The following is a 7,376-nucleotide window of genomic DNA, read 5'->3' as shown; positions in this document are numbered from 1 at the left end:
AGCGGCTCACTTCGGGCCCCGACACCGTCAAACCTGAGAGGGGGAAGTAGAGAGAGACAGAGAGGGAAGAGGGAGAAGGAGAGAGAGGGAAGAGGAGAAGGAGAGAGAGGGAAGAGGAGAAGGAGAGGGAAGAGAGAGAGATAGAGAAATTTTTGGAGCTTCAGGCCTGCCTGCAGCGGGCCTGGAGACCAGCACCGAGTCCCCCCTGCGCGAGGGTGAGGAGGAGGGAGGGGGGTTTGCTAAACACAATATAAAACTGAAATAAATTGTTAATTAATTCCCTAACATAATTCAAATATTTACCTTAGTTCCCTAACACACAGAAAGTGTGGGGGAAAAAATTGTGGAAAATCAAGATGGCGGCCACTCACCTCGGTTCAGAAGAATAAGGCCCGCCCACACACACACCGATTGGTCGACCGGTCAGGTCACCGAAGCGTAGGATTGGTCAATGGTCGAGTCACTCGACACTCAACTGTAGGAAGACCTCGACGTCACACGGTCGCTAATGAGATGCTAATGAGCGGAACGCTGAACGTTTTTGGGATACCGCGGGTGGGATTTTTGTCCGGCCGAAACGTAAATACTCCGATGACCGGTCCGGAATCGCAAGCTTTCTTTTGAGGCGACGCGCGCGTCGGTACGCTCTGTAACTTCCAAACGCATAGAGACCAGGCGGACAGACAGACAGACAGACAGACAGACAGAAGAGCCGCTTTATATATATAGATTATGAAGGGGCTTGATTGGGTGGATGTGGTGAGGATGTTCCCAATGATGGGTGAAACTAGAACTAGGGGGCATAACCTTAGAATAAGGGGCTGCTCCTTCAAAACTGAGATGAGGAGAAACTTCTTCACTCAGAGGGTGGTAGGTTTGTGGAATTTGCTGCCCCAGAAAGCTGTGGAAGCTACATCATTAAAACAATTTAAAACAGAAATAGATAGTTTCCTAGAAGTAAAGGGAATTAGGGGTTACGGGGAGCAGGCAGGAAATTGGACTTAAGTCTAGGTTCAGAATGGTCGTTACCCTGTGGGTAGTGGAGCGGGCCCAGGGGCCGTGTAGCCTGGTTCTGCTCCTACTTCTTGTGTTCTAATTCTGTTAGATTTCAGGAGATGGTTTTATTCCTGTTCCTGGCTGGGGTGGAGATCGCCTTTATAGAAGGTAAGTACTGTAGAAAATATAGGGACAGAGTGATCTGGACAAGTTTCGATCGCCTAGATGGGTCGGAGAGGAATTTCCCAGATTTTTTCTCCCAAATTGGCCATTGGGTTTTTTATCTGGTTTTTCGCCTCTCCCAGGAGATCACATGGGTTTGGGTGGATGCAGAGTGATAGAAGATTTGAGGTTAGGATCAGATTAGCCATGATTTCATTGAATGGCGGAGCAGGCTCGAGGGGCCGATTGGCCTACTCCTGCTCCTATTTCTTATGTTAAACTTGAGTTATGAGGCTGTGCAATTCTCTTCCAGGATTAGCGGTTAGGTACAAAGGTCTGTAGTGACAGGTGGACTTCATGTTTTTATTCAAGACAGGCCTCAGCCCAGTCATTTGCTCCAAATGTCAAGCTAAGAGGTACCAGGTATCGGGAGCAGCAGTAGCAGTAAATAAAACCTAAATGTAAATAATATCAGTATAGTACAAAGAATGTTCACTCGGTTAATCCCGGGGATGAGGGGATGGACATATGAGGAGAGGTTGAGTAGATTGGGACTCTACTCATTGGAGTTCAGAAGAATGAGAGGCGATCTTATTGAAACATATAAGATTGTGAAGGGGTTGGATCGGGTGGATGCGGGGAAGATGTTCCCGATGATGGGTGAAACTAGAACTAGGGGGCATAGTCTTAGAATAAGGGGCTGCTCTTTCAAAACTGAGATGAGGAGGAACTACTTCACTCAGAGGGTGGTAGGTCCATGGAATATGCTGCCCCAAAAAGCTGTAGAAGCTACATTATTACATAAATTTAAAACAGAAATAGACAGTTTCCTAGAAGTAAAGGGAATTAAAGGTTACGGGGAGCGGGCAGGAATTTGGACATGAGTCTAGGTTCGGATCGGTCATGGCCCTGTGGGTAGCGGAGCGGGCCCAGGGGCCGTGTAGCCTGACCCTGCTCCTATTTCGTGTGTCTAATTCTGTTAGATTCAGGAGATGGTTCTGTGATAGTGGATTGGCGGTTAGGATCAGATCAGCCATGATCTTATTGAATGGCGGAGCAGGCTCGAGGGGCCGATTGGCCTTCTCCTGCTCCTATTTCTTATGTTCTTATGTAGTTCACCTTCATTATTTCTGTTTTAATAATTTTTCTGTATGTGGCCCATGCCAAGAACAACAACAACTTGTATTTATATAGTGCCTTTAACATAGTAAAACATCCCAAGGTGCTTTGCAAGAGTGTTATAAAACATAATTTGATACCGAGCCACATGAGGAGAAATTAGGGCAGGTGACCACAAGTTTGGTCAAAGCGGTAGGTTTTAAGGAGCGTCTTAAAGGAGGAAAGAGAGGTAGAGAGGCGGAGAGGTTTAGGGGGGAAATTCCAGAGCTTAGGGCCCAGGCAACAGAAGGCACGGCCACCAGTGGTTGAGCGATGATAATCAGGGATGCTCAAGAGGCCAAAATTGGAGGAGTGCAGATCTCTCGGTGGGTTGTGGGTCTGGAGGAGATTACAGAGATACGGAGGGGGCGAGACCATGGAGGGATTTGAAAACAAGGATGAGAATTTTGAAATTGAGCCGTTGCTTAACCAGGAGGCAATGTAGGTCAGCGAGCACAGGGGTGATGAGTGAACGTCAGATCAGGCTCACGGTAGAAAATGAGTTTGACACCATATGTTAGCTCATCAAATAGCAAGTTTTGTGTCTATTAAGGCTGTGTATAAAAACATTCATTTCTGTCTACAAAGCTTCACTTAATATAGAACTGTCCAGACAAATGCAGTGGATAATCCATTCAGCTCACAGGAAAACAGGAACTCCTGCTGTTTACATCATATTAAGTCACTTAGTAATTTAAAACAGCAAACAAACCTTATCGTCGGATCAAAGTCCAACTTTGTCTTTTATCTCTTGAATAATAGGCCCCATCTGAACTTCATTTGAAATTGCCACGGGCAAATCCACACATTTGCAACACAGGGATTCAAATAAATCTTGCCAGCTGGAATTTGGTGTTTGAATTTGAGGACCTTTTTTTGGAAAGCATCCTGGTTCAATCTTCAGCAGAATATTTCCATTTTTGGAAGTATGGATCATTGAAGTCCGGAACCATTTTGTTCCCAATTTTCTCACTGTTTGCCTGCTTATTGTCACCATAAATGTGTATTAAGGTTTTTCTGAACCTTGTGACACATCCTCTTTCAGTTTGGCTCCTTGGACAACCACTCTCTTTGTAAACTCTAAGCCTAGCTGACATAAAACAGATGTACGTGCAATGGGGAGAAAACAGGAGCGATCCTAAGTGTAAATGGGATGTGTTCTGAGGAGAAGAATAGGTAAAGTCAAGCTGTATGATCCAGACAGAAGGTTAAGGGGGGATATCACTGAGGTACTGTATATATATTGGCCCGGAGTTCGCATAATGGTGATATTGGCGACAAACTCCATACATTAGACCATTGAGCTCCCCAATCCTCCAGTGGTGAATTCATGCCACAGTTTGCTGGAAAAAGGATTAGAATACGCCGCAATGAGCATAATGGATCAGAAGTGATGTGGCCAATGTCTGATACGTATCCGAGTTACTGGGGTCCGACACAGAAGAGAACAATAGGTTACTTGACAGGGGCACGTTTAGGAGCTGTGGCTCCGATCTGATAAGGTGGGAATGGGTCACAGTCTGTACAGACAGAATGTCCAGGTCAGGTTTAGTTTGATTGATGAGTTTGTACTGAAACAGTATAAATATGTAAATTGGTGTTAAAAGGGGACCTGTATGCATAGCGTTGTCTCCCAAACTGTGCGATCCCTTGCCATATTTCATTACTGGTTGCAATCCATGCTTAGTGCACGCTCTTCAATACGCCATTACTATGGTACAAGTTTTCAGCTAATTCAAGCCCAATGTACGAAATGGCGCGGAGTAAAGTATTCTTTCAAAGTAATTTAGGCTAATTTAAATGAGAGAAAAATAAATTTAAAAACAGGTATTAGAATTAGTGTCAGCCGTGGCTCAGTTGGTAGCACCCTCGCCTCTGAGTCAGAAGGTTGTGGGTTCATAGTCCCACTCCAGAGACTTGAGCACAAAAATCTAGGCTGACACTTCAGTGCAGTACTGAGGGAGTGCTGCACTGTTGCAGGGGCCGTCAATCAAATGAGACGTTAAACCGAGGCCCCGTCTGCTCTCTCAGGTGGACGTAAAAGATCCCATGGAACTAATTCGAAGAAGAGCAGCGAAGTTATCCCCGGTGTCCTGGCCAATATTTATCCCTCAATCAACATCACTAAAACGGATTATCTAGTCATTATCACATTGCTGTTTGTGGGAGCTTGCTGTGTGCAGATTGGCTGTCGCGCTTCCTGCATTACAGCAGTGACTACACTTCAAAAAGTACTTCATTGGCTGTAAAGTGCTTTGGGACCTCTGGTGGTCGTGAAAGGCGCTATATAAATACAAGTATTTATTTTCTTCTTAGATTGAAGTTCTTTGCTCTAAGGTATATGAACTTTTAGAATAATCTGTTAGATGGGAGAGTAGCGACAGAGACATTAGGGGCATTTAAAGTGTGCTTGGATGCTGTAATGGAAGAGTTAGGATACTAGAGAGATGGGTTTCAATGGGCACAATGGTCAGTGCTTGTCCTTAACTGTCCTTCTGATGTTCAGGAGCTACGAACTTGAGGTTAATGCATGGCCTAATATTTAGCCAAAGCCTGGCTTATTGTTTTAGTCAACCCCTATATCCAACTTCAGTGGTTGCAACACTTGGATGGATGTAGGGTCAACTAAGCGAGAGGCCAGGCTTCAAATACAGGATCCTGGCCTACGCTACCTTTTATGCATGGTATCCTTTTTTTAGTGAGATTGCGATCGGAACAAGGTTTAGGCCTAGCATTTCTTTCACTGCAGCTCTTACTCCAGTTGGTGGAACTTTGAGGCCTGTGTGTGGACCCTATTCTTTAATATAGTTCCAATACCACAATGCGCATGAGGTCCATAACTGAGCGCTCTGCATCGAGGGTCTTTTCAGCCAACAATAGTTTTTGCACAAGGCAATGTCAAGTGTATCCAAGTCTTGTTTTTCATTACTGCTATTTGGCTGCTCTGCTTCTTAAGCTCATGCTGTGCGCTGATACAATTTAAATAAAATAAGTAAATTAGCTCTATAGTGCCGAGGCCTGGTTGTCAAAGTGAGTTCTCAAGCAGTCTTTCATTCCTTTCCCTCCTGGTTCAAATCCAGCCGTTTGTGGATTAAGTTTGGGCAGATCCATCCAAGTCTCAAGCATATTAAGGCCTGGCTGCACCATCCTAAAACTGTCCTCTTTCCCATTCCCCCTCCAAACAGGATCGAACTCAGCTGTGAGGTTGCGCTAAATGAAATATGCTGTCTGGGTTCACAAACATACACACCAAAAATGGCCACTCTGTGTGAGCTGCCAATATTCAAGGAACCGGAAAGTGCCAGCACCTATGTCTCACCCGAAAGACGGCACCTCCGACAGTGCAGCACTCCCTCAGTACTGCACTGGAATGTCAGCCTAGGTTATGTACTCAAATCTCCAGAGTGGGGCTTTGAACACACAACCTTCTGACTCAGAGGCGAGCCAAGGCTGACACCGCTGGACCAGCACAAACCCATATTTTGCCAAGATTGCAAAATCGGATCTGGTATCCCACAGATGTGGAATATGCAGCATGTTTCTTATAAACATCACATTGTGTAATGGGCCTGAGTGGATCTTATAAAATAACCTCCCAAGTAAGTTGTGCATTTGCTTCATTTCATATACACTGTGGGAAGGAGGATACATTTTAGCAGATGAGTGGGTGAAAATGCTGGTTTATTAAAAATCATAAATGCAGGCACTGACCACAGATGGTTGCCTAAATATTAATTCATATTGAGCTTTCATTTTTGCAGACTTGTATAAAATAATCCTACACTTGTCGTTCATGGGCAGATCTTTTTTCGCACACTGTGCGATTCCCCATTTATCTCAACGATGAAGTTCTGCCAATTACAATTTGGTTAAGGATCAAATTCTGCCCAACTGTAATGAAATTCAGTGGTTACATCAGTTGGTATGCCAGGACCCATGGATAAGAACATTAGAAAATAAGAACAGAAGAAATAGGAGCAGGAGTAGGCTATACGGCCCTTTGAGCCTGTATCCGCCATTCAATAAGATCATGGCTAATCTTCGACCTCAACTCCACTTTCCCACCTGTTCCCCATATCCCTTGATTCCCCCAGAGTCCAAAAATCTATTTATCTAAGCCTTAAATATATACTCAACGATTCAGCATCCATAGCCTTTTGGGGTAGAAAATTCCAAAGATTCACAACCCTCTGAGTGAAGAAATTCCTCCTCATATCAGTCTTAAAAGGCTGATCCTTTGTCTTGAGACTATGCCCCCTAGTTCTAGACTCTCCAGCCAGGGGAAACAACTTCTCAGCATCTACCCTATTAATCCCCCTCAGAATCTTATCTGTTTCAATGAGATCACATCTCATTCTTTTAAGCTCTAGCGAGTACAGGCCCAATTTACTCAATCTCTCCTCATAGAACAACCCTCTCATCCCAGGAATCAATCCAGTGAACCTCTAAGGTAAGTATATCCTTCCTAAGATATCTAGAACAAAACTGTGCACAGTATTCCAGGTGTGGTCTCACAAAAGCCCTGTACAATTGTAGCAAGACTTCCTTATTCTTGTACTCCAACCCCCCTGCAATAAACAACAAAAACAACAACAACTTGTATTTTTATAATGCCTTTAACGTAGTAAAATGTCCCAAGGTGCTTTACAGCAGTATTATAAGACAAAACATTTGACCCCGAGCCACATAAGGAGAAATTAGGGCAGGTGGCCAAAAGCTTGGTCAAAGAGGTAGGTTTTAAGGAGCGTCTTAAAGAGGAAAGAGGCGGAGAGGTTTAGGCAGGGAATTCCAGAGCTTAGGGCCCAGGCAACAGAAGGCACAGCCACCAGTGGTTGAGCGATTATAATCAGGGATGTTCAAGAGGGCAGAAGTAGAGGAGCGCAGATATCTCGGTGGGGGGTTGTGGGTTGTGGGGCTGCAGGAGCTGGAGGAGATTACAGAGATAGGGAAGGGCGAGGCCATGGAGGGATTTGAAAACAAAGATGAGAATTTTGAAATTGAGGCGTTTCTTAACTGGGAGCCAATGTAGGTCAGCGAGCACAGGGGTGATGGGTGAGTGG

Source organism: Somniosus microcephalus, chromosome 3 (assembly GCF_052327205.1).
Source record: "Somniosus microcephalus isolate GS21.2 chromosome 3, FLI_Smic_1.0, whole genome shotgun sequence".
NCBI lineage: Eukaryota > Metazoa > Chordata > Chondrichthyes > Squaliformes > Somniosidae > Somniosus > Somniosus microcephalus.
The sequence above is the reverse complement of the archived record's forward strand: the minus strand, read 5'-3'. Positions refer to the sequence as shown.